Source organism: Bombus terrestris, chromosome 13 (assembly GCF_910591885.1).
Source record: "Bombus terrestris chromosome 13, iyBomTerr1.2, whole genome shotgun sequence".
Taxonomy (NCBI): Eukaryota; Metazoa; Arthropoda; class Insecta; order Hymenoptera; family Apidae; genus Bombus; species Bombus terrestris.
Window position 1 is genome coordinate 3,561,989 of NC_063281.1, and position 20,302 is coordinate 3,582,290.

The window sequence follows — 20,302 nt, forward strand, 5'->3', positions numbered from 1 at the left end:
TAACGTATAACGTTATATACTATTACTATATAACGTATAACGATATATATTATTACGAACTAACGTATAACGTTATATACTATTACTATATAACGTATAACGTTATATACTATTACTATATAACGTATAACGTTCTATACTGTTACTATATAACGCATAACGTTATATAATATTACTATATAACGCATAACGTTATACACTATTACTATATAACGTATAACGTTATATACGATTACTATATAACGTATAACGTTATATACTATTACTACATAACGTATAACGTTATATACTATTACTATATAACGTATAACGATATATACTATTACGTATTAACGTATAACGTTATATAGTATTACCATATCACGTATAACGTTGTACATTATTACGTACTAACGTATAACGTTATATGCTATTACTATATAACGTATAACGTTATATACTATTACTATATAACGCAAAACGTTATATACTATTACTATATAACGCATAACGTTATATACTATTACTATATAACGCATAACGTTATATAATATTACTATATAACGTATAACGTTATATACTATTACTATATAACGTATAACGTTATATACTATTACTATATAACGTATAACGTTATATACTATTACTATATAACGTATAACGATATATACTATTACGTATTAACGTATAACGTTATATAGTATTACCATATAACGTATAACGTTATATACTATTACTATATGACGTATATCGCTATATACTATTACTATATAACGTATAACGATATATACTATTACGTATTAACGTATAACGTTATATACTATTACTATATAACGCATAACGTTATATAATATTACTATATAACGTATAACGTTATATACTATTACTATATAACGTATAACGTTATATACTATTACTATATAACGCATAACGTTATACACTATTACTATATAACGTATAACGTTATATACTATTACTATATAACGTATAACGTTATATAGTATTACTATATAACGCATAACGTTATATACTATTACTATATAACGTATAACGATATATACTATTACTATATAACGTATAACGTTATATACTATTACTATATAACGTATAACGTTATATACTTATACTATATAACGTATAACGTTATATACTATTACTATATAACGTATAACGTTATATACTATTACTATATAACGTATAACGTTATATACTATTACTATATAACGTATAACGTTATATACTATTACTATATAACGCATAACGTTATATACTATTACTATATAACGTATAACGTTATATACTATTACTATATAACGTATAACGTTATATACTATTACTATATAACGTATAACGTTATATACTATTACTATATAACGTATAACGATATATACTATTCCGTACTATCGTATAACGTTATATACTATTACTATATAACGTATAACGATATATACTATTACGTATTAACGTATAACGTTACATAATATTACGTATTAACGTATAACGTTATATACTATTACTATATAACGTATAACGTTATATACTATTACTATGTAACGTATAACGTTATATACTATTACGATATAACGTATAACGTTATATACTATTACTATATAACGTATAACGATATATACTATTACGTATTAACGTATAACGTTATATACTATTACATATTAACGTATAACGTCATATACTATTACTATATAACGTATAACGTTATATACTATTACTATATAACGTATAACGTTATATACTATTACTATATAACGTATAACGTTATATACTATTACTATATAACGTATAACGTTATATACTATTACTATATAACGTATAACGATATATACTATTCCGTACTATCGTATAACGTTATATACTATTACTATATAACGTATAACGATATATACTATTACGTATTAACGTATAACGTTACATAATATTACGTATTAACGTATAACGTTATATACTATTACTATATAACGTATAACGTTATATACTATTACTATGTAACGTATAACGTTATATACTATTACGATATAACGTATAACGTTATATACTATTACTATATAACGCATAACGTTATATACTATTACTATATAACGTATAACGATATATACTATTACGTATTAACGTATAACGTTATATACTATTACTATATAACGTATAACGTTATATACCATTACTATATAACGTATAACGTTGTATACTATTACTATATAACGTATAACGTTATATACTATTACCATATAACGTATAACGTTATATACTATTACGTAATAACGTATAACGTTATATAGTATTGCCATATCACGTATAACGTTGTATATTATTACGTACTAACGTATAACGTTATATACTATTACTATATAACGTATAACGATATATACTATTCCGTACTATCGTATAACGTTATATACTATTACTATATAACGCATAACGTTATATACTATTACTATATAACGTATAACGTTATATACTATTACTATATAACGCATAACGTTATATAATATTACTATATAACGTATAACGTTATATACTATTACCATATAACGCATAACGTTATATACTATTACTATATAACGTATAACGTTATATACTATTACTATATAACGTATAACGTTATATAATATTACTATATAACGTATAACGTTATATACTATTACTATATAACGTATAACGTTATATACTATTACTATATAACGCATAACGTTATATAATATTACTATATAACGTATAACGTTATATACTATTACTTCATAACGTATAACGTTATATACTATTACTATATAACGTATAACGTTATATACTATTACTATATAACGTATAACGATATATACTATTCCGTAGTATCGTATAACGTTATATACTATTACTATATAACGTATAACGTTATATACTATGACTATATAACGCATAACGTTATATAATATTATATAACGTTATATAATATATAATATTACTATATAACGTATAACGTTATATACTATTACTATATAACGTATAACGTTATATACTATTACTATATAACGTATAACGTTATATACTATTACTATAGAACGCATAACGTTATATAATATTACTGTATAACGTATAACGTTATATACTATTACTTCATAACGTATAACGTTATATACTATTACTATATAACGTATAACGTTATATACTATTACTATATAACGTATAACGATATATACTATTCCGTACTATCGTATAACGTTATATACTATTACTATACAACGCATAACGTTATATACTATTACTATATAACGCATAACGTTATATACTATTACTATATAACGTATAACGTTATATACTTATACTATATAACGTATGACGTTATATACTATTACTATATAACGTATAACGTTATATACTATTACTATATAACGCATAACGTTATACACTATTACTATATAACGTATAACGTTATATACTATTACTATATAACGTATAACGATATATATTATTACGAACTAACGTATAACGTTATATACTATTACTATATAACGTATAACGTTATATACTATTACTATATAACGTATAACGTTCTATACTGTTACTATATAACGCATAACGTTATATAATATTACTATATAACGCATAACGTTATACACTATTACTATATAACGTATAACGTTATATACTTTTACTATATAACGTATAACGTTATATACCATTACTACATAACGTATAACGTTATATACTATTACTATATAACGTATAACGATATATACTATTACGTATTAACGTATAACGTTATATAGTATTACCATATCACGTATAACGTTGTACATTATTACGTACTAACTTATAACGTTATATGCTATTACTATATAACGTATAACGTTATATACTATTACTATATAACGCATAACGTTATATACTATTACTATATAACGCATAACGTTATATACTATTACTATATAACGCATAACGTTATATAATATTATATAACGTTATATAATATATAATATTACTATATAACGTATAACGTTATATACTATTACTATATAACGTATAACGTTATATACTATTACTATATAACGTATAACGTTATATACTATTACTATAGAACGCATAACGTTATATAATATTACTGTATAACGTATAACGTTATATACTATTACTTCATAACGTATAACGTTATATACTATTACTATATAACGTATAACGTTATATACTATTACTATATAAGGTATAACGATATATACTATTCCGTACTATCGTATAACGTTATATACTATTACTATACAACGCATAACGTTATATACTATTACTATATAACGCATAACGTTATATACTATTACTATATAACGTATAACGTTATATACTATTACTATATAACGCATAACGTTATATACTATTACTACATAACGTATAACGTTATATACTTATACTATATAACGGATGACGTTATATACTATTACTATATAACGCATAACGTTATATACTATTACTATATAACGCATAACGTTATATACTATTACTACATAACGTATAACGTTATATGCTTATACTATATAACGGATGACGTTATATACTATTACCATATCACGTATAACGTTATATGCTATTACTATATAACGTATAACGTTATATACTTATACTATATAACGTATGACGTTATATACTATTACTATATAACGTATAACGTTATATACTATTACTATATAACGCATAACGTTATATACTATTACTATATAACGTATAACGTTATATACTATTACTATATAACGCATAACGTTATATACTATTACTACATAACGTATAACGTTATATACTTATACTATATAACGGATGACGTTATATACTATTACTATATAACGCATAACGTTATATAATATTACTATATAACGCATAACGTTATATACTATTACTATATAACGTATAACGTTATATACTATTACTATATAACGCATAACGTTATATAATATTACTATATAACGTATAACGTTATATACTATTACTATATAACGCATAACGTTATATACTATTACTATATAACGTATAACGTTATATACTATTACTATACAACGTATAACGTTATATACTATTACTATATAACGTATAACGTTATATACTATTACTTCATAACGTATAACGTTATATACTATTACTATATAACGTATAACGTTATATACTATTACTATATAACGTATAACGATATATACTATTCCGTAGTATCGTATAACGTTATATACTATTACTATATAACGTATAACGTTATATACTATGACTATATAACGCATAACGTTATATAATATTATATAACGTTATATAATATATAATATTACTATATAACGTATAACGTTATATACTATTACTATATAACGTATAACGTTATATACTATTACTATATAACGTATAACGTTATATACTATTACTATAGAACGCATAACGTTATATAATATTACTGTATAACGTATAACGTTATATACTATTACTTCATAACGTATAACGTTATATACTATTACTATATAACGTATAACGTTATATACTATTACTATATAACGTATAACGATATATACTATTCCGTACTATCGTATAACGTTATATACTATTACTATACAACGCATAACGTTATATACTATTACTATATAACGCATAACGTTATATACTATTACTATATAACGTATAACGTTATATACTTATACTATATAACGTATGACGTTATATAGTATTAGTATATAACGTATAACGTTATATACTATTACTATATAACGCATAACGTTATACACTATTACTATATAACGTATAACGTTATATACTATTACTATATAACGTATAACGATATATATTATTACGAACTAACGTATAACGTTATATACTATTACTATATAACGTATAACGTTATATACTATTACTATATAACGTATAACGTTCTATACTGTTACTATATAACGCATAACGTTATATAATATTACTATATAACGCATAACGTTATACACTATTACTATATAACGTATAACGTTATATACTATTACTATATAACGTATAACGTTATATACCATTACTACATAACGTATAACGTTATATACTATTACTATATAACGTATAACGATATATACTATTACGTATTAACGTATAACGTTATATAGTATTACCATATCACGTATAACGTTGTACATTATTACGTACTAACTTATAACGTTATATGCTATTACTATATAACGTATAACGTTATATACTATTACTATATAACGCATAACGTTATATACTATTACTATATAACGCATAACGTTATATACTATTACTATATAACGCATAACGTTATATAATATTATATAACGTTATATAATATATAATATTACTATATAACGTATAACGTTATATACTATTACTATATAACGTATAACGTTATATACTATTACTATATAACGTATAACGTTATATACTATTACTATAGAACGCATAACGTTATATAATATTACTGTATAACGTATAACGTTATATACTATTACTTCATAACGTATAACGTTATATACTATTACTATATAACGTATAACGTTATATACTATTACTATATAACGTATAACGATATATACTATTCCGTACTATCGTATAACGTTATATACTATTACTATACAACGCATAACGTTATATACTATTACTATATAACGCATAACGTTATATACTATTACTATATAACGTATAACGTTATATACTATTACTATATAACGCATAACGTTATATACTATTACTACATAACGTATAACGTTATATACTTATACTATATAACGGATGACGTTATATACTATTACTATATAACGCATAACGTTATATACTATTACTATATAACGCATAACGTTATATACTATTACTACATAACGTATAACGTTATATGCTTATACTATATAACGGATGACGTTATATACTATTACCATATCACGTATAACGTTATATGCTATTACTATATAACGTATAACGTTATATACTTATACTATATAACGTATGACGTTATATACTATTACTATATAACGTATAACGTTATATACTATTACTATATAACGCATAACGTTATATACTATTACTATATAACGTATAACGTTATATACTATTACTATATAACGCATAACGTTATATACTATTACTACATAACGTATAACGTTATATACTTATACTATATAACGGATGACGTTATATACTATTACTATATAACGCATAACGTTATATAATATTACTATATAACGCATAACGTTATATACTATTACTATATAACGTATAACGTTATATACTATTACTATATAACGCATAACGTTATATAATATTACTATATAACGTATAACGTTATATACTATTACTATATAACGCATAACGTTATATACTATTACTATATAACGTATAACGTTATATACTATTACTATACAACGTATAACGTTATATACTATTACTATATAACGTATAACGTTATATACTATTACTATACAACGTATAACGTTATATACTATTACTATATAACGTATAACGTTATATAATTATACTATATAACGGATGACGTTATATACTATTACTATATAACGCATAACGTTATATACTATTACTACATAACGTATAACGTTATATACTTATACTATATAACGTATAACGTTATATACTATTACTATATAACGCATAACGTTATATAATATTACTATATAACGTATAACGTTATATACTATTACTATATAACGTATAACGTTATATACTATTACTATATAACGCATAACGTTATATAATATTACTATATAACGCATAACGTTATATACTATTACTATATAACGTATAACGATATATACTATTCCGTACTATCGTATAACGTTATATACTATTACTGTATAACGCATAACGTTATATACTATTACTATATAACGTATAACGTTATATACTATTACTATATAACGTATAACGATATATACTATTACGTATTAACGTATAGCGTTATATACTATTATTATATAACGTATAACGTTATATACTATTACTATATAACGTATAACGTTATATACTATTACTATATAACGTATAACGTTATATACTATTACTATATAACGTATAACGATATATACTATTCCGTACTATCGTATAACGTTATATACTATTACTGTATAACGCATAACGTTATATACTATTACTATATAACGTATAACGTTATATACTATTACTATATAACGCATAACGTTATATAATATTACTATATAACGTATAACGTTATATACTATTACTATACAACGTATAACGTTATATACTATTACTCTATAACGTATAACGTTATATACTATTACTATATAACGTATAACGTTATATACTATTACTATATAACGTATAACGTTATATACTATTACTATATAACGTATAACGATATATACTATTACGTATTAACGTATAGCGTTATATACTATTATTATATAACGTATAACGTTATATACTATTACGATATAACGTATAACGTTATATACTATTACTATATAACGTATAACGTTATATACTATTACTATATAACGTATAACGATATATACTATTCCGTACTATCGTATAACGTTATATACTATTACTGTATAACGCATAACGTTATATACTATTACTATATAACGTATAACGTTATATACTATTACTATATAACGCATAACGTTATATAATATTACTATATAACGTATAACGTTATATACTATTACTATATAACGCATAACGTTATATACTATTACTATATAACGTATAACGTTATATACTATTACTATATAACGTATAACGATATATACTATTACGTATTAACGTATAACGTTATATACTATTACTATATAACGTATAACGTTATATACTATTACTATATAACGTATAACGTTATATGCTATTACTATATAACGCATAACGTTATATAATATTACTATATAACGTATAACGTTATATACTATTACTATATAACGCATAACGTTATATACTATTACTATATAACGTATAACGTTATATACTATTACTATATAACGTATAACGATATATACTATTACGTATTAACGTATAACGTTATATACTATTACTATATAACGTATAACGTTATATACTATTACTATATAACGTATAACGTTATATGCTATTACTATATAACGCATAACGTTATATAATATTACTATATAACGTATAACGTTATATACTATTACTATATAACGTATAACGTTATATACTTATAGTATATAACGTAAAACGTTATATACTATTACTATATAACGCATAACGTTATATATTATTACTATATAACGCATAACGTTATATACTATTACTATATAACGTATAACGATATATACTATTACGTATTAACGTATAGCGTTATATACTATTATTATATAACGTATAACGTTATATACTATTACTATATAACGTATAACGTTATATACTATTACTATATAACGTATAACGATATATACTATTCCGTACTATCGTATAACGTTATATACTATTACTATATAACGTATAACGATATATACTATTCCGTACTATCGTATAACGTTATATACTATTACTTTATAACGCATAACGTTATATACTATTACTATATAACGTATAACGTTATATACTATTACTATATAACGTATAACGTTATATACTATTACTATATAACGTATAACGTTATATATTATTACTATATAACGTATAACGTTATATACTATTACTATATATCGTATAACGTTATATACTATTACGTAATAACGTATAACGCTATATAGTATTACGTATTAACCTATAACGTTATATAGTATTACCATATCACGTACAACGTTGTACATTATTACGTACTAACGTATAACGTTATATAATATTACTATATAACGTATAACGTTATATACTATTACTATATAACGCATAACGTTATATACTATTACTATATAACGTATAACGATATATACTATTACGTATTAACGTATAACGTTATATACTATTACTATATAACGTATAACGATATATACTATTACGTATTAACGTATAACGTTACATAATATTACGTATTAACGTATAACGTTATATACTATTACTATATAACGTATAACGTTATATACTATTACTATATAACGTATAACGTTATATACTATTACTATATAACGCATAACGTTATATACTATTACTATACAACGTATAACGTTATATACTATTACTATATAACGCATAACGTTATATACTATTACTACATAACGTATAACGTTATATACTTATACTATATTACGGATGACGTTATATACTATTACTATATAACGCATAACGTTATATACTATTACTACATAACGTATAACGTTATATACTTATACTATATAACGTATAACGTTATATACTATTACTATATAACGCATAACGTTATATAATATTACTATATAAAGCATAACGTTATATACTATTACTATATAAAGTATAACGTTCTATACTGTTACTATATAACGCATAACGTTATATAATATTACTATATAACGTATAACGTTATATACCATTACTATATAACGTATAACGTTATATACTATTACTATATAACGTATAACGTTATATACTATTACTATATAACGCATAACGTTATATAATATTACTATACAACGCATAACGTTATATAATATTACTATATAACGTATAACGTTATATACTATTACTATATAACGTATAACGTTATATACTATTACTATATAACGTATAACGTTATATACTATTACTATATAACGTATAACGTTATATAGTATTACCATATCACGTATAACGTTATATACTATTACTATATAACGTATAACGTTATATACTTATACTATATAACGTATGACGTTATATACTATTACTATATAACGTATAACGTTATATACTATTACTATATAACGCATAACGTTCTATACTATTACTATATAACGTATAACGTTATATACTGTTACTATATAACGCATAACGTTATATAATATTACTATATAACGTATAACGTTATATACCATTACGATATAACGTATAACGTTATATACTATTACTATATAACGTATAACGTTATATACTATTACTATATAACGCATAACGTTATATAATATTACTATATAACGTATAACGTTATATACTATTACTATATAACGCATAACGTTATATACTATTACTATATAACGTATAACGATATATACTATTACGTATTAACGTATAGCGTTATATACTATTATTATATAACGTATAACGTTATATACTATTACTATATAACGTATAACGTTATATACTATTACTATATAACGTATAACGTTATATACTATTACTATATAACGTATAACGTTATATACTATTACTATATAACGTATAACGATATATACTATTCCGTACTATCGTATAACGTTATATACTATTACTGTATAACGCATATCGTTATATACTATTACTATATAACGTATAACGTTATATACTATTACTATATAACGCATAACGTTATATAATATTACTATATAACGTATAACGTTATATACTATTACTATATAACGCATAACGTTATATACTATTACTATATAACGTATAACGTTATATACTATTACTATATAACGTATAACGTTATATACTATTACTATATAACGTATATCGTTATATACTATTACTATATAACGTATAACGTTATATACTATTACTATATAACGTATAACGTTATATACTATTACGTAATAACGTATAACGCTATATAGTATTACGTATTAACGTATAACGTTATATAGTATTACCATATCACGTACAACGTTGTACATTATTACGTACTAACGTATAACGTTATATAATATTACTATATAACGTATAACGTTATATACTATTACTATATAACGCATAACGTTATATACTATTACTATATAACGTATAACGATATATACTATTACGTATTAACGTATAACGTTATATACTATTACTATATAACGTATAACGATATATACTATTACGTATTAACGTATAACGTTACATAATATTACGTATTAACGTATAACGTTATATACTATTACTATATAACGTATAACGTTATATACTATTACTATATAACGTATAACGTTATATACTATTACTATATAACGCATAACGTTATATACTATTACTATACAACGTATAACGTTATATACTATTACTATATAACGCATAACGTTATATACTATTACTACATAACGTATAACGTTATATACTTATACTATATAACGTATAACGTTATATACTATTACTATATAACGCATAACGTTATATAATATTACTATATAAAGCATAACGTTATATACTATTACTATATAAAGTATAACGTTCTATACTGTTACTACATAACGCATAACGTTATATAATATTACTATATAACGTATAACGTTATATACCATTACTATATAACGTATAACGTTATATACTATTACTATATAACGTATAACGTTATATACTATTACTATATAACGCATAACGTTATATAATATTACTATACGACGCATAACGTTATATAATATTACTATATAACGTATAACGTTATATACTATTACTATATAACGTATAACGTTATATACTATTACTATATAACGTATAACGTTATATAGTATTACCATATCACGTATAACGTTATATACTATTACTATATAACGTATAACGTTATATACTTATACTATATAACGTATGACGTTATATACTATTACTATATAACGTATAACGTTATATACTATTACTATATAACGCATAACGTTATATACTATTACTATATAACGTATAACGTTATATACTATTACTATACAACGTATAACGTTATATACTATTACTCTATAACGTATAACGTTATATACTATTACTATATAACGTATAACGTTATATACTATTACTATATAACGTATAACGTTATATACTTATACTATATAACGTATAACGTTATATACTATTACTATATAACGTATAACGATATATACTATTCCGTACTATCGTATAACGTTATATACTATTACTATATAACGTATAACGATATATACTATTACGTATTAACGTATAACGTTACATAATATTACGTATTAACGTATAACGTTATATACTATTACTATATAACGTATAACGTTATATACTATTACTATATAACGTTTAACGATATATACTATTCCGTACTATCGTATAACGTTATATACTATTACTATATAACGTATAACGTTATATACTATTACTATATAACGTATAACGATATATACTATTCCGTACTATCGTATAACGTTATATACTATTACTGTATAACGCATAACGTTATATACTATTACTATATAACGTATAACGTTATATACTATTACTATATAACGCATAACGTTATATAATATTACTATATAACGTATAACGTTATATACTATTACTATATAACGCATAACGTTATATACTATTACTATATAACGTATAACGTTATATACTATTACTATATAACGTATAACGATATATACTATTACTATATAACGTATATCGTTATATACTATTACTATATAACGTATAACGTTATATACTATTACTATATAACGTATAACGTTATATACTATTACGTAATAACGTATAACGCTATATAGTATTACGTATTAACGTATAACGTTATATAGTATTACCATATCACGTACAACGTTGTACATTATTACGTACTAACGTATAACGTTATATAATATTACTATATAACGTATAACGTTATATACTATTACTATATAACGCATAACGTTATATACTATTACTATATAACGTATAACGATATATACTATTACGTATTAACGTATAACGTTATATACTATTACTATATAACGTATAACGATATATACTATTACGTATTAACGTATAACGTTACATAATATTACGTATTAACGTATAACGTTATATACTATTACTATATAACGTATAACGTTATATACTATTACTATATAACGTATAACGTTATATACTATTACTATATAACGCATAACGTTATATACTATTACTATACAACGTATAACGTTATATACTATTACTATATAACGCATAACGTTATATACTATTACTATATAAAGTATAACGTTCTATACTGTTACTACATAACGCATAACGTTATATAATATTACTATATAACGTATAACGTTATATACCATTACTATATAACGTATAACGTTATATACTATTACTATATAACGTATAACGTTATATACTATTACTATATAACGCATAACGTTATATAATATTACTATACAACGCATAACGTTATATAATATTACTATATAACGTATAACGTTATATACTATTACTATATAACGTATAACGTTATATACTATTACTATATAACGTATAACGTTATATACTATTACTATATAACGTATAACGTTATATAGTATTACCATATCACGTATAACGTTATATACTATTACTATATAACGTATAACGTTATATACTTATACTATATAACGTATGACGTTATATACTATTACTATATAACGTATAACGTTATATACTATTACTATAAAACGCATAACGTTATATACTATTACTATATAACGTATAACGTTATATACTATTACTATACAACGTATAACGTTATATACTATTACTCTATAACGTATAACGTTATATACTATTACTATATAACGTATAACGTTATATACTATTACTATATAACGTATAGCGTTATATACTATTACTATATAACGTATAACGTTCTATACTGTTACTATATAACGCATAACGTTATATAATATTACTACATAACGTATAACGTTATATACTTATACTATATTACGGATGACGTTATATACTATTACTATATAACGCATAACGTTATATACTATTACTACATAACGTATAACGTTATATACTTATACTATATAACGTATAACGTTATATACTATTACTATATAACGCATAACGTTATATAATATTACTATATAAAGCATAACGTTATATACTATTACTATATAAAGTATAACGTTCTATACTGTTACTATATAACGCATAACGTTATATAATATTACTATATAACGTATAACGTTATATACCATTACTATATAACGTATAACGTTATATACTATTACTATATAACGTATAACGTTATATACTATTACTATATAACGCATAACGTTATATAATATTACTATACAACGCATAACGTTATATAATATTACTATATAACGTATAACGTTATATACTATTACTATATAACGTATAACGTTATATACTATTACTATATAACGTATAACGTTATATACTATTACTATATAACGTATAACGTTATATAGTATTACCATATCACGTATAACGTTATATACTATTACTATATAACGTATAACGTTATATACTTATACTATATAACGTATGACGTTATATACTATTACTATATAACGTATAACGTTATATACTATTACTATATAACGCATAACGTTATATACTATTACTATATAACGTATAACGTTATATACTGTTACTATATAACGCATAACGTTATATAATATTACTATATAACGTATAACGTTATATACCATTACTATATAACGTATAACGTTATATACTATTACTATATAACGTATAACGTTATATACTATTACTATATAACGCATAACGTTATATAATATTACTATATAACGTATAACGTTATATACTATTACTATATAACGCATAACGTTATATACTATTACTATATAACGTATAACGATATATACTATTACGTATTAACGTATAGCGTTATATACTATTATTATATAACGTATAACGTTATATACTATTACTATATAACGTATAACGTTATATACTATTACTATATAACGTATAACGTTATATACTATTACTATATAACGTATAACGATATATACTATTCCGTACTATCGTATAACGTTATATACTATTACTGTATAACGCATAACGTTATATACTATTACTATATAACGTATAACGTTATATACTATTACTATATAACGCATAACGTTATATAATATTACTATATAACGTATAACGTTATATACTATTACTATATAACGCATAACGTTATATACTATTACTATATAACGTATAACGTTATATACTATTACTATATAACGTATAACGTTATATACTATTACTATATAACGTATATCGTTATATACTATTACTATATAACGTATAACGTTATATACTATTACTATATAACGTATAACGTTATATACTATTACGTAATAACGTATAACGCTATATAGTATTACGTATTAACGTATAACGTTATATAGTATTACCATATCACGTTCAACGTTGTACATTATTACGTACTAACGTATAACGTTATATAATATTACTATATAACGTATAACGTTATATACTATTACTATATAACGCATAACGTTATATACTATTACTATATAACGTATAACGATATATACTATTACGTATTAACGTATAACGTTATATACTATTACTATATAACGTATAACGATATATACTATTACGTATTAACGTATAACGTTACATAATATTACGTATTAACGTATAACGTTATATACTATTACTATATAACGTATAACGTTATATACTATTACTATATAACGTATAACGTTATATACTATTACTATATAACGCATAACGTTATATACTATTACTATACAACGTATAACGTTATATACTATTACTATATAACGCATAACGTTATATACTATTACTACATAACGTATAACGTTATATACTTATACTATATAACGTATAACGTTATATACTATTACTATATAACGCATAACGTTATATAATATTACTATATAAAGCATAACGTTATATACTATTACTATATAAAGTATAACGTTCTATACTGTTACTACATAACGCATAACGTTATATAATATTACTATATAACGTATAACGTTATATACCATTACTATATAACGTATAACGTTATATACTATTACTATATAACGTATAACGTTATATACTATTACTATATAACGTATAACGTTATATACTATTACTATATAACGCATAACGTTATATAATATTACTATACAACGCATAACGTTATATAATATTACTATATAACGTATAACGTTATATACTATTACTATATAACGTATAACGTTATATACTATTACTATATAACGTATAACGTTATATACTATTACTATATAACGTATAACGTTACATAGTATTACCATATCACGTATAACGTTATATACTATTACTATATAACGTATAACGTTATATACTTATACTATATAACGTATGACGTTATATACTATTACTATATAACGTATAACGTTATATACTATTACTATATAACGCATAACGTTATATACTATTACTATATAACGTATAACGTTATATACTATTACTATACAACGTATAACGTTATATACTATTACTCTATAACGTATAACGTTATATACTATTACTATATAACGTATAACGTTATATACTATTACTATATAACGTATAACGTTATATACTTATACTATATAACGTATAACGTTATATACTATTACTATATAACGTATAACGTTATATACTATTACTATATAACGTATAACGTTATATACTATTACTATATAACGTATAACGATATATATTATTACGAACTAACGTATAACGTTATATAGTAATAGTATATAACGTATAGCGTTATATAGTATTAGTATATAACGTATAACGTTCTATACTGTTACTATATAACGCATAACGTTATATAATATTACTATATAACGTATAACGTTATATACTATTACTATATAACGTATAACGTTATATACTATTACTATATAACGTATAACGTTATATACTATTACTATATAACGTATAACGTTATATACTATTACTATATAACGTATAACGATATATACTATTCCGTACTATCGTATAACGTTATATACTATTACTATATAACGCATAACGTTATATACTATTACTATATAACGTATAACGTTATATACTATTACTCTATAACGTATAACGTTATATACTATTACTATATAACGTATAACGTTATATACTATTACTATATAACGTATAACGTTATATACTATTACTATATAACGTATAACGATATATACTATTACGTATTAACGTATAACGTTATATACTATTACGTATTAACGTATAACGTCATATACTATTACTATATAACGTATAACGTTATATACTATTACTATATAACGTATAACGTTATATACTATTACTATATAACGTATAACGTTATATACTATTACTATATAACGTATAACGATATATACTATTCCGTACTATCGTATAACGTTATATACTATTACTATATAACGTATAACGATATATACTATTACGTATTAACGTATAACGTTACATAATATTACGTATTAACGTATAACGTTATATACTATTACTATATAACGTACAACGTTATATACTATTACTATATAACGTATAACGATATATACTATTCCGTACTATCGTATAACGTTATATACTATTACTGTATAACGCATAACGTTATATACTATTACTATATAACGTATAACGTTATATACTATTACTATATAACGCATAACGTTATATAATATTACTATATAACGTATAACGTTATATACTATTACTATATAACGCATAACGTTATATACTATTACTATATAACGTATAACGTTATATACTATTACTATATAACGTATAACGTTATATACTATTACTATATAACGTATATCGTTATATACTATTACTATAAAACGTATAACGTTATATACTATTACTATATAACGTATAACGTTATATACTATTACGTAATAACGTATAACGCTATATAGTATTACGTATTAACGTATAACGTTATATAGTATTACCATATCACGTTCAACGTTGTACATTATTACGTACTAACGTATAACGTTATATAATATTACTATATAACGTATAACGTTATATACTATTACTATATAACGCATAACGTTATATACTATTACTATATAACGTATAACGATATATACTATTACGTATTAACGTATAACGTTATATACTATTACTATATAACGTATAACGATATATACTATTACGTATTAACGTATAACGTTACATAATATTACGTATTAACGTATAACGTTATATACTATTACTATATAACGTATAACGTTATATACTATTACTATATAACGTATAACGTTATATACTATTACTATATAACGCATAACGTTATATACTATTACTATACAACGTATAACGTTATATACTATTACTATATAACGCATAACGTTATATACTATTACTACATAACGTATAACGTTATATACTTATACTATATAACGTATAACGTTATATACTATTACTATATAACGCATAACGTTATATAATATTACTATATAAAGCATAACGTTATATACTATTACTATATAAAGTATAACGTTCTATACTGTTACTACATAACGCATAACGTTATATAATATTACTATATAACGTATAACGTTATATACCATTACTATATAACGTATAACGTTATATACTATTACTATATAACGTATAACGTTATATACTATTACTATATAACGCATAACGTTATATAATATTACTATACAACGCATAACGTTATATAATATTACTATATAACGTATAACGTTATATACTATTACTATATAACGTATAACGTTATATACTATTACTATATAACGTATAACGTTATATACTATTACTATATAACGTATAACGTTATATAGTATTACCATATCACGTATAACGTTATATACTATTACTATATAACGTATAACGTTATATACTTATACTATATAACGTATGACGTTATATACTATTACTATATAACGTATAACGTTATATACTATTACTATATAACGCATAACGTTATATACTATTACTATATAACGTATAACGTTATATACTATTACTATACAACGTATAACGTTATATACTATTACTCTATAACGTATAACGTTATATACTATTACTATATAACGTATAACGTTATATACTATTACTATATAACGTATAACGTTATATACTTATACTATATAACGTATAACGTTATATACTATTACTATATAACGTATAGCGTTATATACTATTACTATATAACGTATAACGTTATATACTATTACTATATAACGTATAACGATATATATTATTACGAACTAACGTATAACGTTATATACTATTACTATATAACGTATAGCGTTATATACTATTACTATATAACGTATAACGTTCTATACTGTTACTATATAACGCATAACGTTATATAATATTACTATATAACGTATAACGTTATATACTATTACTATATAACGTATAACGTTATATACTATTACTATATAACGTATAACGTTATATACTATTACTATATAACGTATAACGTTATATACTATTACTATATAACGTATAACGATATATACTATTCCGTACTATCGTATAACGTTATATACTATTACTATATAACGCATAACGTTATATACTATTACTATATAAC